Raw genomic sequence first — 26,715 nt, 5'->3', positions numbered from 1 at the left:
AAGTGTATTTTATAAAAAAATACGCTCAAGTGTATTTTTAAGCGTATTAATGCACTTAAAAAACACTCAAGTGTATTTTTAAGCGTATTAGTGCACTTAAAATACACTCAAGTGAATTTTATAAAAAATACGCTCAAGTGTATTTTTTAGCGTATTAGTGCACTTAAAATTCACTCAAGTGTATCTTTTTAAAACGAGTATTTTCAAGATAGATAAAGATACACTTAAGTGTATCTTTGAAAAATGAGTATTTTAAAGATACATTCATTTGGATATGAAAAGTGACCAGTTTAAATATGAACTGAAACAAGTACAGCAAATAAACTTTGTAAATAAACATATTTATTAACATTAAATAACATATCTACATTCAAAGAAATCACAGCATACAATCAGGCATTTTTAACAGCATGTTTCCCTGTCCCCATACTTTTTGGGTTACATTCATTTTTACAATGAAAAATAACATGTCAATAATATACATTATTAAACAATATCACAAAAATTGCAATGTGAAATCAAATATGTTGAAAGACATTGGGTTAAAGTATTAACAAATATGAAAGACATAGGTTACCAAATTGTCAAATAGCGAACAAGTAAAAACGTTCTCTCTCAGTCCTAACAAGGTTTTGAATATCATTTGGCAGGTATAGAAATTACCTCTTTTTAAAGATTACTTCCATTGGATATTGACCTCTGACCTTGAAGGATGACCTTGACCTTGCACCACTCAAAATGTGCAGCTCAATGAGATACACATGCATGCTAAATATCAAGTTGCTTTCTTCAATATTGCAAAAGTTATGACCAATGCTAAAGTTTTCGGACGGATAGACAGACAGACGGACAGTTCAACTGCTATATGAGACCCTATCGGGAGCACAAAAATAAGTTAATGATGTTGCAACAGGTGCAAATCTATATAACAAAGTGAAAACAATGGTTAAATAATCATTTTAACAGCACATTTTATTTACAAAGACTTCAGTCTACTTGTGCATCAGCCGCAGACGCCTTAAACAACCTCTCATCTTTTCTTTAACATCCACCAGAGGCTTGTCAAAGGTTTTGGCTATGACATCTGAAAAAATATAATAGACTATTCATTTTAAAAACATGCCAAAAAAAAAATGTTCTTAAATAGAAAATACTCTAGCCAGAAAAAGAGGTTAAATATTTGCATATTAAGGAAGTCAACACAAATGAGTTTAGAACTGATTGTCCTGGAGACAGTGATTAGAGACACGGGCAAAGTTTTTCAATCCCTGTCTTCATGAATTAAAAAAATCAACATTGTTAACGGTCACTTGGATAATAAAAACTCCCCCTTTTCACAAATGATGTAATAATGATCATTTATGCAACTGTAAACAGTAAGTGATCTGAAAAATATTTGTAGGTTGTGTATTGAATTTTTATACGGGTAACTGGTACTTCAAATTTTTATGATGAAGAAAAAGTACCAATGATTGCATTTCTCTCAGCAGCAGGGAGGCTTGGTCTTGGTGACCCCGTTGTAGTTGTTGCTCCCTTCATGGAGCAAGTCACAAGCTGGTGGGGAGTGAATAGTTGGCACATGGCCTGTGCGATGGCCTTCACCTCCCTGGTTTCATGCTGGATTTCAGCTTTAATGATACTCTGGAACCAAAACAAGAAAAGGAGTTTTGACAAAATATTTACAATTGGTAATTTTCCAAAGCTTGTAATTTACTTTCATCACATTTCAAACAATATTTGTCACATTGGTCAGAATTGTGACGCTTTTAAAATGCAATAACCTGTATAGTTTTACCTCTCAACAAATCCAGCTTTCTTGTTCAAGGACAGGGCGAGGTTTGCCCACTTCAGTTCCCCTCAAGTTGGCCAGCTCTGCAGGGTAAAAGCCTGGTTTAAAAGTCCATACATCAGGTAGTATGATAACCCCTTTTGCTCTTGGGGCAAGAGTTTAACCTTCAACATTAAAATATGAGGGAAAGAAATCTGTTCAGTAATAACCAGAAATATCAATAAATAACAATAAAGATGACAATAATCATAAAACACAACCCCAACAATTCACTGTACACAACATTTACACTTTGTCATGTGTATGTTTATCTATATTTGCTTCAAATTGTGTTGTTTTTCCTTTAAATTGCGATACATTAACTTATCAATTTACATTTCCCAGTGACAATACATAAATATACTAGTGATCATAATTAATTCAATAAACTAAATAAAAAAAAGGATGAAGAAATGACAATACAAACCTGTTAAAACTGTTCTACAGTATTCCAAAAAAACAACAACAGTTGAACCTCTTTTCCAACAAACTGATGATTTCCAAATTGTAGTAAAAAACACATTGTTTTCATCACACAAAACTTCATGCTGACAGTATTTCAATACATTTTACAGAACAATTATAAGTCTCAATGTTAATTTAATTTAGCTCAATATTCAATTGACCAGTCGCCAAATTATCGATCGCTCCGCCCACATAGTCACGTGGTCTAGTGATTAGAAAACTCTGACAAGCAGATCGCAATTATAGCGGATTACGTGAGGGAAATTCTATATATGTAATGATGTATTATGCTCTTTTCTATAAAATAAATTATTAAAGCCGCACACTAACCTAAACTGCTTTGTAAAACGTTAATACAATCATAAAAACTTTAGAGAGAAATGGCGTAATCAAAATAAATGAGTTAACGGCAGACTGACTATCAGAAACGTTTCTTATACATATTATATAGGGAGGGGATGAAAAATCCGTTGTAAAAATGAGCATTTATTTCATATTGATTTTCAACCGTCTGACAGTGAACCCGGTGGCTATTCATATATAATATTGAAAATATTTTTATTAAATGCAAATGACATATCCATATCATGATGGGTTTTTTGTTTATTAAAAATGTTTAGATTTTTGTTTTATTGTGTTATTTTTAAAAAGACACCGAATTGTTTTATTAGGATACAGGGGACAAAAATATTTATAAATTGCACTCGTCCTGCAGGACAAGTGCATTAAAATTTTCACTCGTCCTGCAAACACATGCACTTGTCCTTCAAATATGTGTGAAAGAAAGATTGCAAAGGACTGATATGACTAACAATGTTTCCTATATCACTGCTAAAATGCTGCTTACTTAGTTATTCATGACAGCTGATCACAGAAGAAATGTTAACTTACTTTATTTATGAGGAACACAAAATAAATAAATGAAGACAAATTTGTTTTTTCCTTTTTCTAATGCTTGCGTGCTTTCCATTTCGGATGGTTGAATACAATGTATCGCTCCTGCCCCCTTTAAAGAACGCTCGTATGTCATACATTTTTCAGATGAAATTCAGACTGGTTGAAAACGGTACTTCGCAGTAAAATAATTCTTAAAAAAAATCAATACTTACAGTGAATGAAGTCAGATGGTTCCCTGTCAACATGAACGCGCAAAGTTTACACCAAAAAGCCAATATTTACTCCGGGACACAGTCTCGCATAACAACGCGCACCTGCTGTATGAAATTTACAATTACGATTTCCGGTTCATTCGCGTTCTACTTTCGGAATAGATATGCTTTAAGAAATGATTTTATTTAATGAAAAAGAGTCTTACTGGTCAGAAAATACATATTTTAACACCAGTTTTTTTTCACTCGTCCTGTAGGACGAGAGCTTTAGGGAAATTCACTCGTCCTTTCAAGATTTCACTCGTCAATACGAGCGGACGAGTGGAATTTTTGTCCCCTGGGATATAAATTAAATTTTGATTGTAACCATAATTTAATACAGGCCTAATTTCGTGGTTTCATTAACAGATAGTCTAATATGCATTTTATTTCATTTATGTTTAATGCGAACCTGTTACATTTCACTATCAAAAAATGAAATGTTGGTATTACGGTGCTGTTCACGAACATTCGAATTGAATACATTTAGCATATTATGCATTTGCTTATTTATAAGAAGATGGCTCTTACATGTTAATTGCAATTTTCACATTTCTCCCCGTATCAATATATGTTGTATTAGAAATGTTGTTGTTGTATTATAAGCCGTACATTTTGCACTTGAAGTCGCTTTAAGCTGGCTAAGCCGCGTTGAAATCACCTTTGTGTTGTTTTTACTTCAGTTAAAACAATATTAAAGTTAACAATTTATAATGATTTCCCTTGTTTATGATCCACAGAAAATAAATATATAATTGGAAATCATTTAAGTAATTAAATAGTTTTCTTTTCTTGTGTACAGTACCTAACAATGCCTTAATGTTCCTTCATTCTGAGATCCACGCAACATACTGTTATTTATTAATCATCGACAATTACGCTGAGATTAATAAGCACGTGTGGCAATTATTATGTTGCCCAAACTGCTTAATAATATTGTGCATCAAACGGTATAACACATTTTATAGAACACACACCTGGTGTGGTTAAACTATTGATTGTGTTTGTTTTCTCATTACTCGTTAATATGTTCAAGAAATGAAGATAAAATAATAACTTTTTATAAAGAATGTATAGCACCTACAATTTTGAATAATGATTGAACAGTAATGATCATGCATTTGATATAAAATCTGTGTAAACTCTTAAAAATTACGTCCATTCCATATGTACAACACGCTTTGTTTGTCGGACAAAGTGGCGGCCAGATAAGCGTTGCTGAGGGGTGTGTGAAAAAATCGATATCCAGCGATTTTCCTTGTCCAATTGGGAAAAGTACCCGTACCGGTCCAATTGGGAAAAATCGAGTCGTGAAAACCTCAAAATTGGGAAAAATCGAGTCGTGAAAACCTCAAATTGGGAAATTGGTGTATTTGATTTTTTGCTCCCAAATACTTTAAAATTGATAACCAAGTGTTTTCAAGACGCAATATTATATAAACCTAGGTTTAAGCTATAGAGCTGCAAAGGGAAACTAACTAAATGTTGCTAAAAAAGAAAAAAAAAAAAATTTTTTTTTTTTTTACCTTTAATTGGGAATTTAAGGACAGCAATTGGGAAATTTGTATTTTTTTCGTAATTGGGAAAGTGCCGTTTACCTGTACTTTATAAAGAAGGAGGAAAATCGCTGATATCTGATTGGCTGATCGACAAAATGTGGGCGGAGTTGGCGACTGGTCAATTGCTGAAACCAGCTTGTTTTTCAAAAGTTGTTGTTTTCAAATAATTTCCTGTGCAAAAATTTGAACCAATCAAAAGTCTTATACCTCATTCTAGCCTTATGTCTGGGCAACCCCTATCAGTAGCCTTATCTGCCCCTAGATAATCAGTACCCTGTTTAACTCTGAATGCCTGACAGATTGTTATCTGTTTATTGTTAGTGGTGTGAAAAGGGGTGTTTTTAGGTATTGTCTTGTTATTTTGTTGACTGTTTATGTAACATAGGTCATGTTTGGCATCTTATTATTTTATTGCAAATTAAGAAAATGGATATGATGGTATCATATGAAACTGAATGTAAATGGCAACAGATGAAAATATTGCTTTTAAACATATTTGTATTTGACAGAACATTTACACTTATTTCAATTTATTGGAAAGTGCTATTTATTGACTTAATTCATAATTGTTATTTAACCAGATATTTTTTAATTTTGATAAGAATAGATAGACAGATACAAAATAGATAGATAGGACGTAATTATAACATTTTTAGCTCATCTATTTTTTGAAAAAAAATTATGAGCTATTGTCATCACCTTGGCGTCGGCGTTGGCGTTGGCGTTGGCGTTGGCGTTGGCGTCGGCGTCCGGTTAAGTTTTGCGTTTAGGTCCACTTTTCTCAGAAAGTATCAATGCTATTGCATTCAAACTTGGTACACTTACTTACTATCATGAGGGGACTAGGCAGGCAAAGTTAGATAACTCTGGCGTGCATTTTGACAGAATTATGTGCCCTTTTTGTACTTAAAAAATTGCAAATTTTGGTTAAGTTTTGCGTTTAGTTCCACTTTTCTCAGTAAGTATCAATGCTATTGCATTCAAACTTGGTACACTTACTTACTATCATGAGGGGACTGGGCAGGCAAAGTTAGATAACTCTGGCATGCATTTTGACAGAATTATGTGCCCTTTTTATACTTAGAAAATTGACAATTTTGGTTAAGTTTTGTGTTTAGGTCCATTTTATTCCTTAAGCATCAAAGCTATTGCTTTCATACTTGCAACACTTACTAACTATCATAAGGGGACTGTGCAGGCAAAGTAATGTAACTCTGACTGGCATTTTGACAGAATTATGTGCCCTTTTTATACTTAGAAAATTGAAAATTTGATTAAGTTTTGTGTTTAGGTCCACTTTATTCCTACAGTATCAAAGCTATTGCTTTCATACTTGCAAGATTTATGAACTATCATAAGGGGACGGTGCAGGCAAAGTTATGTAACTCTGACTGGCATTTGGACGGAATTATGGGCCCTTTATACTTAGAAAATTGAAAATTTGGTTAAGATTTATGTTTTGGTCACTTTACCCCTAAAGTATCATAGATATTGCTTTCATACTTGGAACACTCACAAACTATCATAAGGGTACAGTAAAAGGACAAGTTGCATAACTCTGGTTGTCATTGTTACGGAATTATGGCCCTTTTTTGACTTAGTAACTTTTAATATATGGTTAAATTTTGTGTTTCGATCCACTCGAAGTATCAAGGCTATTGCTTTCAAACTTCAAATACTTACATGCTATCATGAGGTTACTGTACCTGGCAACTTGAATTTTACTTTGACCTTTGAATGACCTTGACTCTCAAGGTCAAATTATTAAATTTTGCTAAAATTGCCATAACTTCTTTATTTATGATTAGATTTGATTGATACTTTGATGAAACTACTCTTACCTGACATACCACAATAGACTTCACCCAAACCATCCCCCGTGCCCTCCCCCCCCTCCCCCCCCTCCCCCCCCCCCCCCTAATTTTTTTTTTTTTTTTTTTTTTTTTATAAGATCATCTCACAAATGACCACCACACCCTCACACTATACCCCCACCCCACCCCCCCACCCCCCCCCCCCCAAATTTTTTTTTTGATTTTTTTTTTTTTTTTTTTTTTTTTTTTTAAGATCATCTCACAAATTATCACCACACCCTCACACTATACCCCCCCCCCCCCGATTTTTTTTTTTTTTTTTTTTTTTTTTTTTCGCTTTTTTGGAAGATAATGTAATAAATGTCCACAACCCCACACTATACACCCCTCTTCACTCCACTCCTCCCTCCTTTGTGATTGAAAATGAGAGTCCCTTCACCTTTAAAAAGAAAATAGATGAGCGGTCTGCACCCGCAAGGCGGTGCTCTTGTTATTTTAATGATTTCTCACATCATAGTGATATATTGCGTATAACATGTTTTGAATAACTTAAAAAAAACACTTATGTGGGTTGTTTAATTTTATGAGCAGACAAATTTCAACAATAAGACCATTAATATAATGACATTATTAATGTGAAGATAAGAAAGAATTCAGTACCAGCCTGCTATTAAAGACATTGCTGTCCTTTAACTTCAGTTATTTCCTATAGTGTTCTGATTAAGTAAATGATTAAAAATACACAGAATATTAGAGTTATACTTATTTTTAAGAAGATACACTTGTACAGAAAGCTTATTTTTTGACAAATAAGAAGATTCACTTAAATGCACAAAAATGCACTTCTTGCATAAAAAGATACGCTTTGTCTACAAAAGATACACTTGTATTGAAAAAGATACACTTCTTAGATAAAAAAGTACAGAAAAATACGCTTGAAGAAAATGAAGGTACAGAAAAAATGCACTTTAGTGCACTTACTAATGAAAAAGGTGCAGAATTAATACACTTTTAGTAAAAAGCGCAGAAAAAATACACTTTTTTAAGCGTTTTTTGGTAAAAAGCGTATTTTATTTTGGGAAGGGTAGCGAATTCCGTAAATATGAAAGAAACTATATATATATTGGATCTGAATATATTAAATATTGGTACTGTTACATGTAAATTATAGTCGCCGTTAAGAAAATAATGTGAACAAATTTTAAATGGTCGGGAGCAATCATGCAAATAAGACGTTTGATTCCAATTAATTGTAGTTATGACTTAAATTACGCACAACCGCAACACACATCAGTTAGGCCACAATAAAAATATTGTTGGTTTGCCCTTTACCGACCCTAATTTTTACAGGTGGGTAGGTAGGTAGGAAAATTATTTTATTTTATTTGAGAAATTATATTTTTAATACACTAATATTCTATGAATATTTAAAACACTGTTATTAAAGCTCGATTTGTCATTGTCGGCTCGGGTACTACTTACATGTACCCTGGGTACTCTTTAGTATACTTACATGTACCCCGGGTACGTTTAATATACTTAATATTTAAGTCGATATTAGACTGTACCCGAGTAGTATTTCCTCCCCAAATCCGATGTTGTAAAACGCACTTTCGATTAGCTTAAACAAACTTCTCTTTAAAAAAACTGCATCAACATGCTTTTTGAGTATGAGTTTCGATAATATAGAAGGCCATTTTACAGAAAATTGATATAAATGTCAATATAATTAAAATTTGAAAAAAAAATAGCCGACAACGACCGATTTAGCGTCAAATTTCCCGGGTACGATTAAGTATATTTATCGTACCCGGGGTACATGTAAGTATACTTAAGAGTACCCGGGGTACATGTAAGTAGTACCCGAGCCGACAATGACCAATCGAGCGTTATTAAAGCACTGTTGCAGTGTACGAAGCCCTATGTAGCTTTACATTATCTTGTTTGCTGTTTCTTGCATATATCAATATCAAATGCATGCTTGTGTGTTATAACATCAAATACGTGTTCATTATAATATGATGTTAATTGCTCAAATGCATTTGTTATTATTTAACTGCCAGACAGCTTTTATTTTTAACTTCAACCTTTCTCTTCAATTGGGCTTAATTAGCATGCAACAAGCATTGAAGGAGTGTAGAAAGACAGCCCAAAGCCTTTAATGGAAAAATTCAGACATTTAACAGGCCAGACTTGCCTACCAGGAGAAACAATTCACAGGCCAGTTGAAATTTTTACAGGCCTCAATTTAAAGTGTTTGACCGGTTAGTGCATAGTCTCGGCATGGCAAAGTAAATTCACGGAAAGGCAAACTGAACATAAGCATTAGTTCTTCTTGAATGCTCTGAGCTTTAATGAGTACATTCGTACAGCTCAGAAGGTCAATAGCTGGGAGTTGTATTATTGCAACTAACATTAGCATGAAAACTTGTTTTGGGGAAATAAATTAAGCGTGTTAGTTTCAGTTTGTGGATATATTAACGCTTGAAACTAGGGATGGCAAGATTATTCGAATATTCGATTGAATGGTCAGCATTCGAATAATAAAAATGATATTCGCATATTCGCATTTTTTTCCAAACGTAATTTCACCAATATTTCATGAACCGCTTACTAAAATGCAACCGAAATCACCTGGGAGTAACATGTTTGACGTGACGTTCTTCGTGTCAAACTGATAACGCGGCCCGTATCAGTGTTGATTGCGAAATGCAATATACACGCTCTAAGAAAGGCCCCGACTGTTGTTTGCCAATGGGGTGCCAATCAACGGTTTCAATTGACTGGCGAATAATAATTAAGTTTTGTGATCACAGTATGTACAGCCATTTAAGTGTGTGAATTACTCAAATCGCGCAATGCAATATACTTACTATAAGAAAGAGTCCGAACTGTTGTTTGTCAATTAGGTACCAATTAAGGGCTTCAATTTACTGGCGAATAGTAACTTAGGTTTTGTGATCACAGTTTGAACAGACATTTAAATATGTGAATTACTCAAAAGTAACAGATGATATAAATTAAACAATCATCAAGGAATCATAATTCAAATCTGAAAATGCCACCATCCCTTTCTGCAGTATGGAATACTTTACGAGGTCTGTGGATAAGAAGACCGCAACGTGTAATGTGTGTAAACTTAGTTTTTAATATGCGCGGTCTGCTACAAATCTGTGGAATCATTAAAAAATAAAATTCTATGACACGATGTTTTTCGTTCTATTTGTGCCCGATCACAGTATCGGTCATAGTATTAGTCGACAGCGATACAATTATTCGATAGCAACGTTAATAAACAGCCTTGTATTTAGCAAACGGATATAAATTACAAACCAATGGAAATTAACACATAACAAGGAAAAATCAATCCAGTCGTTTTATGCGAATATTCGAATATTCGATTGAATGAATTTGGGAACATTCGAATACCGATATTGGTATTCGATGCCATCCCTACTTGAAACATATATACTTGAGTGTTGTCTATGCATTTAGCTAAGAGACATTAATATATTAAATAAGTTTACCTTTAAATATCCATTTCACTAACATGCCATTACAGTAAACTGTTTAGAGTGGCAAGCATAATAAAGCAGAATATGCACATGAATCTGATTAAACACAGATCCACTTGCATATAAATCTAATCATGTTTGTCTTTTATTTTGCATTTTCGAACAATAATCCGGTAACTGTTAGATTTATTTTTCTATGGGAGTAGACTGCATTTCAATTTTCAAACAATTGTTCTGTGACATTCAGTTCATACATTTTCAAAAAAAAGAGTTTTATTTGTATCTAAAACGTATGCTTCATTGTAGAATGACACTTTCTTTTCATTAATCCATACTAATTATATGATGTCCATCGTAAATTCGATAGTTAGTATTCAATAAGACTACTTTCGCGAACCAATAGTTAAGTATGATGTCGTTTGGCCATTTTCACGAAACACCGCCGATCGCGATGCTGGTTATAGGCGCTTGCATTACTGTCTATTCTGGGGTTGTGAAATTCCAACCATCGGAGCGACCTAGATTGGTCAGGGGCGATAAGAATGGACAGGGATATAAATATGCGCACAAATAAATATTGCATTCGGCTCTTTTATGATTGGCGAAAAAAAAAAAAAAAAAAATGTTTTCAGAAATCGCAATAAAAATTTTTGGGTCGGGGGGTAAAAAGTGGGTCGGTCGGTAAAGGGCAAACAAACTTAATTTTAATTTAGGCCTTATGGTTTGTTTTTGAAGCAAGTTCTTTATACTATTTTTAACCAGGTTTTCCGAAGGAAAAAACTGGTTATTAGATTGGCGAATGCGGGCGGGCTGGCTGGCGGGCTGGCAGGCGGGCGGAACAAGCTTGTCCGGGCCATAACTATGTCGTTCATTGTCAGATTTTAAAATCATTTGGCACATTTGTTCACCATCATTGGACGGTGTGTCGCGCGAAATAATTACGTGGATATCTCCAAGGTCAAGGTCACACTTTGAGTTCAAAGGTCAAAAATGGCCATAAATGAGCTTGTCCTGGCCATAACTATGTCATTCATTGTGAGGTTTTAAAATCATTTGGCACATATGTTCACCATCATGGGATGGTGTGTCGCACGAAAGAATCACGTCAATATCTCCAATGTCAAGGTCACCACGACTAAAAATAGATTTTTTTAAAAAACAAACTTACAAAGGGGGTTAATTTTGTTTGTTCATTTCAAAAGTTCAGTTTGAGTTTTCTCCCTTTATCAGATTTTTTTTTCACAATGAAAACCTGGTTTTGTGACAATTTTGTCCCTTGTTATTTTTTGCAATAGTCGTTAACAATTAAAATATTTAAAAGATCGCCGTGGCATAGTGGATATGGTGTCCGTTTAGCGATCAGGAGGTCACGGGTTCGAACCCCACTGGGAGCTTTCCTTCTATCTCCCCCAAAAGACACCAAGTACTGGTTCTATTCCCAGGAAATGGACTCGAGAGAGTTTATATAAGCCTATGGCTTTCGATGCAATCAAGCTAAAATAAATAGGTTTAAACTAATTCAAATAAAACAAACAAACAATTTGAGCATATTTTTAATTGCTCTTACTCCACGTGTACCTCTAATAATAGATCATTATCGACCATTATTAGGGGACAAACACCATAATTGATCCCCATGAACGACCCATAAATCGTTCATACGCAGGGTTTTTTTTTTAGAAAAAGGGGAAGACGCTGGTCGCTGGGTAGATGGGGAAAATAGAGCGCGAAAGAGACATATTTGGGGAAATAAAAAACTGTTAATTTCAATGTCTATAACTCACCTACAGACTTCAGGGGGATTTTTTTAAGAAAAAGAGGCATGTCTCTGACCTTTTTGTTCTTAAACACATGAACAAGTATGATATTAAAGTCAAAGTCCTAAATAAAGTTGCAGGGGTAGATCTAATACTGGGAAATGTTTTCAACTGGGGCCGGGGGACGATGTCAATATTGTGATTTCAATTTCATGATGAATGGGTATAGATGATTTAGATCTGCTACAGTAATGGAAGGGAAAGGTGCGGCAGCTGCCGATTGTGTACTTTCACTTTCACAATGTTCGATGTTGATTACATATACAGTCCAACCTGTCCCAGCGACCACCTTTTAATAGAGACCACCTGTCCATAAAGACCACAACGATTTCCTCCCGAACGATTTCACTATATATTGTACCTGCGAATAAAGCCCACCTGCGAACAAAGACCAAGGACCGCCATTTTACATTCCCAAATGTCCATTGATACCTAACAAAGACCACTTCAATCATAACAATCAATGATTTCGCAACTTTCAATAAGAAAAATGGCCACCATGACGCTGTGATAGTCACATGATAAACATCTTACCAGTAGACTCCTCGGTCGTTATGGAGATATTGGCAAGTGAAAGTTTACTGAACTCGATAGCAGTTGTTTGTTTACTTAACACACATTGCTAATTGGTAGCCGCCTGCTTCTTTTATGCATTTATCAGTTTGTCGAAAGTGTAAGAAGTTGCCCTTGTATTTAAGTGACTCGTGATTAATGTACTAATTGCCGAAAATATCAAACAAAAGTTTGGGGCTTATCAACTCATTAAGGAAATTTACTGTTTCGTTACAATTACAATGCCAATTACAAACATACATTTTGATATTCATTCCTTTCTTAAATTTCTCCGTGATAAGATTATCGATACGGAATTTGTCAGTCCAAGTAAATATTCATGTATGTCAATAGTTATTTATACATGATATGATTAATGAAATAAATAAAAAAAACATAAGGAAATTGAAATAATAAATATAAAATCAAAACTGTGTTTTCAATCCTTTATGACATTATACATGCATTAGTATTCAACCATTTAAGCAATAGAGCACATACATAGATAAGGTACCTGTTAAAATCCTAGTAGCATATTTTGCAAAGTTTCAATCGATCCTGCGAATAAAGACAACCTGTAAACAAAGACCACAACGACCAAATCCCTTAAGTGGTCTTTATTGACAGGTTAGACTGTACCTCCGAATCGTGCTGGGTTTTCAACGGTTTTTGATGATTCATTCTCAAAAAATGCGTAGACGCAATTATTATTTTCCGAGTCCGAATGTTTTATTTTGTTCGTGTATGAACGCCAATTGTGAGACTTTTCTGTTTTAACGTTTATATCTTGGCTTTCACATAACCCGGATGAAAATTCGACTGGTTTCCGGTAATTAATTGACGAAACATCCTTCTCGCGCAAGACCGATTATACATAAACACATTAGGTTTACCTGAATGGCAGTAATGGACATTTTCCATTGCATGCAACCTAAAATACACAATGATATTTCAACACACTATTCTTGCTGTCAATTCAAGCCTGTACGAAAATATTTGGGCAGACTGCAACCAGATTATATACAGAATAAAATACACAAAATCTGTAAAGAATCTGGGCAGAAAATATTTGGTGTTCATTTAAAATGAGTTGAACCGGATTTCTATTTATAGATTTTTTCAATATAAACAAAGAACGAATTCTGTACAGATTTTACAAATTAAGCGGAATTTTTTCGGGGCAGAAAAAAATCTGGGCAGATTTAAATCTGGGGAGAACCAAAATGTGATAATATATAATTCAGTACAGAATAAAATCTGTATACTATTAAATTCTGTACAGAAAATTTTCTGTACAAAAAATGTATACAGGAAGAAAAAGCAAAATATACAGACTGTCAATAAAAAACATTTTTTATTGAAATTATAAAATATAAACAATAAAATATATATAATGAAATAAACTGACAGTAATTTTTTTGTTGTTGATCTGATTACGTTATGACAGGGTAAAAATCACAATTTAACACCCCCTATGTTGAGTCTCAATTTAAACAAGAGATACTATAAAAATGTATGCCACTCCAATGTGCAACAAAGTAATTAGTTCATCAGTTGGTTAAGTTGTTTTTTAATAAGTTGATTTCAATTTTTTCCTGGAGTATTCTATTTGGAGTGTAGTGTCGCTGCCTTGTTGAGGGAGGTGTCATCTGGCACTGTTTTGTTGTGGTCTTTGCACCTCATCTGGACATAACCTATCAGGAAAAAATAAATGTTTACATATTACATAATTATATCATTCCTAAAAAACTGATACATGGTGAAACTACTTACTACTCTGTTTCAAAATTCTTGTGATTTACAACATTAATGCCATACCTGTATTAAAGACATCATACATCAAGTGCCATCCCAACAAACTTCATTTATAGCACAAACATCCAATTGCATTTCAAACCATTGTCTGATTCTAGTATTAACAAGCAAATTTGTTGAATTGATATCCCCCGCCAATATGCTTCTGGACACAAAAGTGTTATATTTGACACTCAAAAAATGCATTTTATCCCATATATGTACTTATGTCAGTAACAGACAACTGCACTACTTAATTCAGAGCTAGGGGGAGACTGGCTGTAAAAAGGATTAAGCTACGCGCAAAATTTGAGTCAAATACCTCCATCCAAGCTGAAGTTATTGAGCAGTAAGCTTTCTTATTTTTAGTGACACATTTGGGCTCTATATGCTATCCCAAGCTTGGCCTCAGTGCAAGCTCATCAATTGAGTCTAGGCAAACTTAATATGTTATTGACCAGATACGCCCTATCCGCATCTAATAATCTCAATTTAAATATGCTTCGAAAACCAGGTCATAAACTTAAATAAAAAGAATGTAAATGGCAACAGATGAAAATATTGCTTTTAAACATATTTGTATTTGACAGAACATTTACACTTATTTCAATTTATTGGAAAGTGCTATTTATTGACTTAATTCATAATTGTTATTTAACCAGATATTTTTTAATTTTGATAAGAATAGATAGACAGATACAAAATAGATAGATAGGACGTAATTATAACATTTTTATTTTAATGATTTCTCACATCATAGTGATATATTGCGTATAACATGTTTTGAATAACTTAAAAAAAACACTTATGTGGGTTGTTTAATTTTATGAGCAGACAAATTTCAACAATAAGACCATTAATATAATGACATTATTAATGTGAAGATAAGAAAGAATTCAGTACCAGCCTGCTATTAAAGACATTGCTGTCCTTTAACTTCAGTTATTTCCTATAGTGTTCTGATTAAGTAAATGATTAAAAATACACAGAATATTAGAGTTATACTTATTTTTAAGAAGATACACTTGTACAGAAAGCTTATTTTTTGACAAATAAGAAGATTCACTTAAATGCACAAAACTGCACTTCTTGCATAAAAAGATACGCTTTGTCTACAAAAGATACACTTGTATTGAAAAAGATACACTTCTTAGATAAAAAAGTACAGAAAAATACGCTTGAAGAAAATGAAGGTACAGAAAAAATGCACTTTAGTGCACTTACTAATGAAAAAGGTGCAGAATTAATACACTTTTAGTAAAAAGCGCAGAAAAAATACACTTTTTTAAGCGTTTTTTGGTAAAAAGCGTATTTTATTTTGGGAAGGGTAGCGAATTCCGTAAATATGAAAGAAACTATATATATATTGGATCTGAATATATTAAATATTGGTACTGTTACATGTAAATTATAGTCGCCGTTAAGAAAATAATGTGAACAAATTTTAAATGGTCGGGAGCAATCATGCAAATAAGACGTTTGATTCCAATTAATTGTAGTTATGACTTAAATTACGCACAACCGCAACACACATCAGTTAGGCCACAATAAAAATATTGTTGGTTTGCCCTTTACCGACCCTAATTTTTACAGGTGGGTAGGTAGGTAGGAAAATTATTTTATTTTATTTGAGAAATTATATTTTTAATACACTAATATTCTATGAATATTTAAAACACTGTTATTAAAGCTCGATTTGTCATTGTCGGCTCGGGTACTACTTACATGTACCCTGGGTACTCTTTAGTATACTTACATGTACCCCGGGTACGTTTAATATACTTAATATTTAAGTCGATATTAGACTGTACCCGAGTAGTATTTCCTCCCCAAATCCGATGTTGTAAAACGCACTTTCGATTAGCTTAAACAAACTTCTCTTTAAAAAAACTGCATCAACATGCTTTTTGAGTATGAGTTTCGATAATATAGAAGGCCATTTTACAGAAAATTGATATAAATGTCAATATAATTAAAATTTGAAAAAAAAATAGCCGACAACGACCGATTTAGCGTCAAATTTCCCGGGTACGATTAAGTATATTTATCGTACCCGGGGTACATGTAAGTATACTTAAGAGTACCCGGGGTACATGTAAGTAGTACCCGAGCCGACAATGACCAATCGAGCGTTATTAAAGCACTGTTGCAGTGTACGAAGCCCTATGTAGCTTTACATTATCTTGTTTGCTGTTTCTTGCATATATCAATATCAAATGCATGCTTGTGTGTTATAACATCAAATACGTGTTCATTATAATATGATGTTAATTGCTCAAATGCATTTGTTATTATTTAACTGCCAGACAGCTTTTATTTTTAACTTCAACCTTTCTCTTCAATTGGGCTTAATTAGCATGCAACAAGCATTGAAGGAGTGTAGAAAGACAGCCCAAAGCCTTTAATGGAAAAATTCAGACATTTAACAGGCCAGACTTGCCTACCAGGAGAAACAATTCACAGGCCAGTTGAAATTTTTACAGGCCTCAATTTAAAGTGTTTGACCGGTTAGTGCATAGTCTCGGCATGGCAAAGTAAATTCACGGAAAGGCAAACTGAACATAAGCATTAGTTCTTCTTGAATGCTCTGAGCTTTAATGAGTACATTCGTACAGCTCAGAAGGTCAATAGCTGGGAGTTGTATTATTGCAACTAACATTAGCATGAAAACTTGTTTTGGGGAAATAAATTAAGCGTGTTAGTTTCAGTTTGTGGATATATTAACGCTTGAAACTAGGGATGGCAAGATTATTCGAATATTCGATTGAATGGTCAGCATTCGAATAATAAAAATGATATTCGCATATTCGCATTTTTTTCCAAACGTAATTTCACCAATATTTCATGAACCGCTTACTAAAATGCAACCGAAATCACCTGGGAGTAACATGTTTGACGTGACGTTCTTCGTGTCAAACTGATAACGCGGCCCGTATCAGTGTTGATTGCGAAATGCAATATACACGCTCTAAGAAAGGCCCCGACTGTTGTTTGCCAATGGGGTGCCAATCAACGGTTTCAATTGACTGGCGAATAATAATTAAGTTTTGTGATCACAGTATGTACAGCCATTTAAGTGTGTGAATTACTCAAATCGCGCAATGCAATATACTTACTATAAGAAAGAGTCCGAACTGTTGTTTGTCAATTAGGTACCAATTAAGGGCTTCAATTTACTGGCGAATAGTAACTTAGGTTTTGTGATCACAGTTTGAACAGACATTTAAATATGTGAATTACTCAAAAGTAACAGATGATATAAATTAAACAATCATCAAGGAATCATAATTCAAATCTGAAAATGCCACCATCCCTTTCTGCAGTATGGAATACTTTACGAGGTCTGTGGATAAGAAGACCGCAACGTGTAATGTGTGTAAACTTAGTTTTTAATATGCGCGGTCTGCTACAAATCTGTGGAATCATTAAAAAATAAAATTCTATGACACGATGTTTTTCGTTCTATTTGTGCCCGATCACAGTATCGGTCATAGTATTAGTCGACAGCGATACAATTATTCGATAGCAACGTTAATAAACAGCCTTGTATTTAGCAAACGGATATAAATTACAAACCAATGGAAATTAACACATAACAAGGAAAAATCAATCCAGTCGTTTTATGCGAATATTCGAATATTCGATTGAATGAATTTGGGAACATTCGAATACCGATATTGGTATTCGATGCCATCCCTACTTGAAACATATATACTTGAGTGTTGTCTATGCATTTAGCTAAGAGACATTAATATATTAAATAAGTTTACCTTTAAATATCCATTTCACTAACATGCCATTACAGTAAACTGTTTAGAGTGGCAAGCATAATAAAGCAGAATATGCACATGAATCTGATTAAACACAGATCCACTTGCATATAAATCTAATCATGTTTGTCTTTTATTTTGCATTTTCGAACAATAATCCGGTAACTGTTAGATTTATTTTTCTATGGGAGTAGACTGCATTTCAATTTTCAAACAATTGTTCTGTGACATTCAGTTCATACATTTTCAAAAAAAGAGTTTTATTTGTATCTAAAACGTATGCTTCATTGTAGAATGACACTTTCTTTTCATTAATCCATACTAATTATATGATGTCCATCGTAAATTCGATAGTTAGTATTCAATAAGACTACTTTCGCGAACCAATAGTTAAGTATGATGTCGTTTGGCCATTTTCACGAAACACCGCCGATCGCGATGCTGGTTATAGGCGCTTGCATTACTGTCTATTCTGGGGTTGTGAAATTCCAACCATCGGAGCGACCTAGATTGGTCAGGGGCGATAAGAATGGACAGGGATATAAATATGCGCACAAATAAATATTGCATTCGGCTCTTTTATGATTGGCGAAAAAAAAAAAAAAAAAATGTTTTCAGAAATCGCAATAAAAATTTTTGGGTCGGGGGGTAAAAAGTGGGTCGGTCGGTAAAGGGCAAACAAACTTAATTTTAATTTAGGCCTTATGGTTTGTTTTTGAAGCAAGTTCTTTATACTATTTTTAACCAGGTTTTCCGAAGGAAAAAACTGGTTATTAGATTGGCGAATGCGGGCGGGCTGGCTGGCGGGCTGGCAGGCGGGCGGAACAAGCTTGTCCGGGCCATAACTATGTCGTTCATTGTCAGATTTTAAAATCATTTGGCACATTTGTTCACCATCATTGGACGGTGTGTCGCGCGAAATAATTACGTGGATATCTCCAAGGTCAAGGTCACACTTTGAGTTCAAAGGTCAAAAATGGCCATAAATGAGCTTGTCCTGGCCATAACTATGTCATTCATTGTGAGGTTTTAAAATCATTTGGCACATATGTTCACCATCATGGGATGGTGTGTCGCACGAAAGAATCACGTCAATATCTCCAATGTCAAGGTCACCACGACTAAAAATAGATTTTTTTAAAAAACAAACTTACAAAGGGGGTTAATTTTGTTTGTTCATTTCAAAAGTTCAGTTTGAGTTTTCTCCCTTTATCAGATTTTTTTTTCACAATGAAAACCTGGTTTTGTGACAATTTTGTCCCTTGTTATTTTTTGCAATAGTCGTTAACAATTAAAATATTTAAAAGATCGCCGTGGCATAGTGGATATGGTGTCCGTTTAGCGATCAGGAGGTCACGGGTTCGAACCCCACTGGGAGCTTTCCTTCTATCTCCCCCAAAAGACACCAAGTACTGGTTCTATTCCCAGGAAATGGACTCGAGAGAGTTTATATAAGCCTATGGCTTTCGATGCAATCAAGCTAAAATAAATAGGTTTAAACTAATTCAAATAAAACAAACAAACAATTTGAGCATATTTTTAATTGCTCTTACTCCACGTGTACCTCTAATAATAGATCATTATCGACCATTATTAGGGGACAAACACCATAATTGATCCCCATGAACGACCCATAAATCGTTCATACGCAGGGTTTTTTTTTTAGAAAAAGGGGAAGACGCTGGTCGCTGGGTAGATGGGGAAAATAGAGCGCGAAAGAGACATATTTGGGGAAATAAAAAACTGTTAATTTCAATGTCTATAACTCACCTACAGACTTCAGGGGGATTTTTTTAAGAAAAAGAGGCATGTCTCTGACCTTTTTGTTCTTAAACACATGAACAAGTATGATATTAAAGTCAAAGTCCTAAATAAAGTTGCAGGGGTAGATCTAATACTGGGAAATGTTTTCAACTGGGGCCGGGGGACGATGTCAATATTGTGATTTCAATTTCATGATGAATGGGTATAGATGATTTAGATCTGCTACAGTAATGGAAGGGAAAGGTGCGGCAGCTGCCGATTGTGTACTTTCACTTTCACAATGTTCGATGTTGATTACATATACAGTCCAACCTGTCCCAGCGACCACCTTTTAATAGAGACCACCTGTCCATAAAGACCACAACGATTTCCTCCCGAACGATTTCACTATATATTGTACCTGCGAATAAAGCCCACCTGCGAACAAAGACCAAGGACCGCCATTTTACATTCCCAAATGTCCATTGATACCTAACAAAGACCACTTCAATCATAACAATCAATGATTTCGCAACTTTCAATAAGAAAAATGGCCACCATGACGCTGTGATAGTCACATGATAAACATCTTACCAGTAGACTCCTCGGTCGTTATGGAGATATTGGCAAGTGAAAGTTTACTGAACTCGATAGCAGTTGTTTGTTTACTTAACACACATTGCTAATTGGTAGCCGCCTGCTTCTTTTATGCATTTATCAGTTTGTCGAAAGTGTAAGAAGTTGCCCTTGTATTTAAGTGACTCGTGATTAATGTACTAATTGCCGAAAATATCAAACAAAAGTTTGGGGCTTATCAACTCATTAAGGAAATTTACTGTTTCGTTACAATTACAATGCCAATTACAAACATACATTTTGATATTCATTCCTTTCTTAAATTTCTCCGTGATAAGATTATCGATACGGAATTTGTCAGTCCAAGTAAATATTCATGTATGTCAATAGTTATTTATACATGATATGATTAATGAAATAAATAAAAAAAACATAAGGAAATTGAAATAATAAATATAAAATCAAAACTGTGTTTTCAATCCTTTATGACATTATACATGCATTAGTATTCAACCATTTAAGCAATAGAGCACATACATAGATAAGGTACCTGTTAAAATCCTAGTAGCATATTTTGCAAAGTTTCAATCGATCCTGCGAATAAAGACAACCTGTAAACAAAGACCACAACGACCAAATCCCTTAAGTGGTCTTTATTGACAGGTTAGACTGTACCTCCGAATCGTGCTGGGTTTTCAACGGTTTTTGATGATTCATTCTCAAAAAATGCGTAGACGCAATTATTATTTTCCGAGTCCGAATGTTTTATTTTGTTCGTGTATGAACGCCAATTGTGAGACTTTTCTGTTTTAACGTTTATATCTTGGCTTTCACATAACCCGGATGAAAATTCGACTGGTTTCCGGTAATTAATTGACGAAACATCCTTCTCGCGCAAGACCGATTATACATAAACACATTAGGTTTACCTGAATGGCAGTAATGGACATTTTCCATTGCATGCAACCTAAAATACACAATGATATTTCAACACACTATTCTTGCTGTCAATTCAAGCCTGTACGAAAATATTTGGGCAGACTGCAACCAGATTATATACAGAATAAAATACACAAAATCTGTAAAGAATCTGGGCAGAAAATATTTGGTGTTCATTTAAAATGAGTTGAACCGGATTTCTATTTATAGATTTTTTCAATATAAACAAAGAACGAATTCTGTACAGATTTTACAAATTAAGCGGAATTTTTTCGGGGCAGAAAAAAATCTGGGCAGATTTAAATCTGGGGAGAACCAAAATGTGATAATATATAATTCAGTACAGAATAAAATCTGTATACTATTAAATTCTGTACAGAAAATTTTCTGTACAAAAAATGTATACAGGAAGAAAAAGCAAAATATACAGACTGTCAATAAAAAACATTTTTTATTGAAATTATAAAATATAAACAATAAAATATATATAATGAAATAAACTGACAGTAATTTTTTTGTTGTTGATCTGATTACGTTATGACAGGGTAAAAATCACAATTTAACACCCCCTATGTTGAGTCTCAATTTAAACAAGAGATACTATAAAAATGTATGCCACTCCAATGTGCAACAAAGTAATTAGTTCATCAGTTGGTTAAGTTGTTTTTTAATAAGTTGATTTCAATTTTTTCCTGGAGTATTCTATTTGGAGTGTAGTGTCGCTGCCTTGTTGAGGGAGGTGTCATCTGGCACTGTTTTGTTGTGGTCTTTGCACCTCATCTGGACATAACCTATCAGGAAAAAATAAATGTTTACATATTACATAATTATATCATTCCTAAAAAACTGATACATGGTGAAACTACTTACTACTCTGTTTCAAAATTCTTGTGATTTACAACATTAATGCCATACCTGTATTAAAGACATCATACATCAAGTGCCATCCCAACAAACTTCATTTATAGCACAAACATCCAATTGCATTTCAAACCATTGTCTGATTCTAGTATTAACAAGCAAATTTGTTGAATTGATATCCCCCGCCAATATGCTTCTGGACACAAAAGTGTTATATTTGACACTCAAAAAATGCATTTTATCCCATATATGTACTTATGTCAGTAACAGACAACTGCACTACTTAATTCAGAGCTAGGGGGAGACTGGCTGTAAAAAGGATTAAGCTACGCGCAAAATTTGAGTCAAATACCTCCATCCAAGCTGAAGTTATTGAGCAGTAAGCTTTCTTATTTTTAGTGACACATTTGGGCTCTATATGCTATCCCAAGCTTGGCCTCAGTGCAAGCTCATCAATTGAGTCTAGGCAAACTTAATATGTTATTGACCAGATACGCCCTATCCGCATCTAATAATCTCAATTTAAATATGCTTCGAAAACCAGGTCATAAACTTAAATAAAAAGCCTACCACTACAGTACAGCCAAAGCGGCACAAACATAATCCGCGGCTACGCCACGGCCAGATTATTAGTCCGCGGCGGCCGAATCGTGTGTTCACGCGGCGTATCGCCGTGGCACTCGGCATCGATCCGCGCAACGACGCCGAGTCTGTATTAACCTCGCGTACTTTCGCGGAGTAAATCCGCCGCATACGTACGCGGCGGATCGAGTTAAAAGATATCCACCTACATGTACATATATGTATGTGTAGCGTAGAATTAATTACGCGCAACTGTTTATGTTTCGTTCGATTATCATTATTATATTTGTAATCCGAAACACACTTCAGAATTTTAATGCTAACGCGTCCTTTGGCAAATTCTAGCGTCAAATAAACAGTGCTAAAATATCCTTTGTTTCATAAAAAGCGCGCGAAAATTATGCAGACATGTAGAACGTCGTTTGGAAAGTTTGGGTGTATTTTGTGTTGTATAAATACATGAACATCACGTCAGGCGTAAATCGCGTGTTCAGTGGAGAAAAAAAACGCCCCGATTAGACGTTATTTCATCATCTCTATAAATAGTAACAAATGCCCAAATGTATTTGATACTTAAGGAAATATCGAGAATGTTTGTGTACAGGGTTTTTTTTTACTAAGAAAGTGACGCCGATATTCGGCGTCTTCCCCTACCAGAATTTTTTCCCTCAAAATACAATTTCCCCACCAAAAATATCATTTTTCACTAAATTATAATATTTTCTCTCAAAGAAATGTTTATTTTTCCTTTGGGCATTCGACAATTATCCAATTTGCACCATGTACAACGATCTCGCTCTCTCTCTCTCTCTCCAGACGAACACAAAAAATCTGGGAATCCCAGTTATTCTAAATATAGCTCTTAAATTACGTCATGTAAACTGGGCAACTAATCGTAATAATCATGTGACTATTTTACTGGATACCGGTCTTGCGCGAGAAGGGTGTTTCGTCAATTTATTACCGGAAACCAGTTGAATTTTCATCCGGGCTATGTGCAAGCCAAGATATAAACGTGAAAACAGAAAAAAAATGTCTCACAATTGGCGTTCTTACACAAACAAAATAAAACATTCGGACTCGGAAGATACTGAACGCATCGAGGCATTTTCTAAGAAAGAATCATCGAAAACCGTTATAACCCAGCAGGATTCTGAGGTAATCAACATCGAACATTGTGAAAGTGAAAGTAGACAATCGGCAGCTGCCGCTCCTTTCCCTTCCAATACTGTAACAGATCAAGATCGTCAACCCATTCATCATGAAATTGAAATCACAAAATTGACATCGTCCCCCGGCCCCAGTACAGAAATATAGTTGAAAACATTTCCCATTATCAAGATCTACACCCATCTATTAAGAACTTTGACTTTAATACGTGTTAAATGTGTTTAAGAACAAAAAGGACAGAGACAAGCCTCTTTTAATGAGTTATAGACATTGAAATGAACAGTTTTTATTTTTTCCCCTAATTTGTCTCTTTCGCACTCTTTTTTCCCCTGTCACCCAGCGTCCAGCGTCTTCCCCTTTCTCTAAAAAAAAACCCTGGTGTATCGTAAATATTTACCAGCATTTGCTTTAAAACTGGAATATACGGGATTATCGGGTAATTAGTAGCGATATTAACTGTATAATATGAACAAAATAAAACGTGTTTATATACGCATATTCAAACAATAGTTGTAATAAGCTGATAATTAACAAAACTACAAATACGTCGTCACCGTCTTGATTATTGATGTGGCTTCAAACTGCTAATTTTCTCAGCTAAGGTATAATAGCGGAATCAACATGCAATTAATTTATAAATCCACCATATGCTTGAGCCTTGACCACTTGTATGTGCGAAAACATAATTACGTGACCTTGTTTATGTGTGAAATACATAAGCGGGAAACAAACTTAATAATTGGCCAGACACATTAACTATGCTTACATGTATATGCTAATACAATCCGCGCACAATAAATTTATTATGATTTTAATTATTGTTATAATTGTTCTTTCAAAATTTGTTAACTACATGTAACTAATAATAAAAAAAAATATATTTCATGATCGCATCGACTCAGCATCATGTCGCGGACCGCGGCATGCCTCGGCGGACAGATGCGAAGTTTCGCGGCGAAATGCAACTTGCCGCCGCATACTGACGCGGCTTCAACGACTGACGCGGCATCGACTCGTTTCGCCTTGCCGCCGCGGATCGCGAAATACGTTTGTTCCGCTTTGGCTGTACTGTATTTCATTATGTTAAATACCTAGAAAAAAAAACAAGACAAAATGTACCTTTGCAGGCAGAAATGATGACGTGCTCGTTCCCCGCCAGCAGACCATGGCCTCTTGACCGTGCTAATGTCTCCCTCTGTATTATGACTGTTTATAAATAAATCAAACACTTCATTCACCTTATCTAAAACTAAGAATTATATTTTAAGACAGAAGTTGAACTTTATTTAAATCTGTGAATATTGCTTAACAAACGTTAAATTGAAGCATTTTTCTAAGTTTCAATTTGTAAGCAAATTTAAAAACAAAGTAAAATACTGACAACAGATTAAATACATATTTTGATGACAGAAAAAGCAAATTTTAACATACCTCTGGTATTAATGATGATTCTTCCCTCATAGTCTTCTGCGCCCCATTTCATTGAACATTTTGATTTTCGCTTGAAAACTTGACATGTCAAGTCTCTGTGATTTTGTCGCACACTTACAAGTGTATTGTCCTTTTCAAAGTAGACTAAACCAAACATCTTTAAACCATATATATTACAACACTTTTATAATGTCTTAATTTCCTAATTGTTTCTTTTTATAATGTTTTTTTTTTCTTGCCATGTCACAAATTTTGTATAGTTAAAGCACTGGCATTCCAAAGGATATTTTCATTAAAAGAGAGCCAATTACCCAACGTATATGTGGTGAAAGAGTAAATTTACCACACCTGATGCTGGTGTTTGAATATACTTGGGTAATTGGATCTTTCTATCTTTGGATATCAGTTAAACTGTCACAGCTGAGATACAGCAGGCAACATCTTCTAGCAATTTTCAGTATTTTGGGACAATTTATCCAACAATAGGCAAAGAATAAAAACTTTGTAAAATATTAAACCTTATTTCACTCCATTGTAGATTTTTCTTGAAGCCTGTTGGTTTAAGTTTTAACTTTCTATAATGTTCCTTATGACATGAAAAATATTGCTATATTTTGTTGTTCCTAATAATATGCTGTATATTTTTGGTCATTTTAACTATTGTATGAATTGATTCAATTGAACATTACTGTTGGTTTTCGGTGAATACAGAAATGTTTCCTGCAATAAGCAATTTGAAACTGAAAGCAGAAGTCTGTTTCTTAAATTATACAAGTCCCATTTTGAAATTTTTGTATCAGAATTTTTTCTAAGTCAAACATTTTGCCTTATTTTTCTACCAAGTACAAAAATTCTGCCTTGCTAAAATGCATTTGCTAAAAATCTGTCTTGTAAAATTGTAAGTGTTAAAATTCTGTCTGGGGTTATAATCTTTACAGATAAAAGTTTGCTTAATTGTAATTCTGCATAGAAAATCTGTACAGATTTCAAGGTATATTCTGGGTCTGTTTCCGCTCTGTACAGAATAAATGAATTCTGTCTTGATTCTGGGCAGATTTTGTACAGACTCAGTGCAGAATTAGCATAGAATATTCATACAGGTGAATAGCAACGTAAATAAAAAGCAATTATTTTTTGGTTTAATGGTACCA

At 34.3% G+C, this 26,715-nt stretch overlaps 1 protein-coding gene and 2 long non-coding RNA genes across 10 annotated transcripts in view; 1 reads left to right on the top strand and 2 right to left on the bottom strand.

Annotated features, from left to right (window-relative positions):
- LOC127837572 (uncharacterized) overlaps window positions 1–26,715 on the top strand; it is a 386,512-nt gene that overhangs the window by 319,957 nt on the left and 39,840 nt on the right. The gene's annotated exons all lie outside the window — the stretch shown is intronic.
- On the bottom strand, window positions 676–3,736 carry LOC127837616 (uncharacterized). Its single transcript, XR_008029371.1, has 3 exons — window positions 1,796–3,736; window positions 1,467–1,641; window positions 676–1,084 (listed from the first exon to the last, which is right to left on the bottom strand). It is a non-coding gene; the product is annotated as an uncharacterized LOC127837616 (long non-coding RNA).
- Window positions 14,016–26,648, bottom strand: LOC127837604 (uncharacterized). Of its 2 annotated transcripts, none has more exons than XR_008029356.1 (3): window positions 25,565–26,648; window positions 25,253–25,339; window positions 14,016–14,392 (listed from the first exon to the last, which is right to left on the bottom strand). It is a non-coding gene; the product is annotated as an uncharacterized LOC127837604 (long non-coding RNA). The 2 variants fall into 2 exon arrangements; XR_008029355.1 differs by lacking the exon at window positions 14,016–14,392 and adding an exon at window positions 21,934–22,311.

This window comes from Dreissena polymorpha, chromosome 7, assembly GCF_020536995.1.
Source record: "Dreissena polymorpha isolate Duluth1 chromosome 7, UMN_Dpol_1.0, whole genome shotgun sequence".
Taxonomy (NCBI): Eukaryota; Metazoa; Mollusca; class Bivalvia; order Myida; family Dreissenidae; genus Dreissena; species Dreissena polymorpha.
This window is presented reverse-complemented; position numbering and strand designations above follow the sequence as displayed.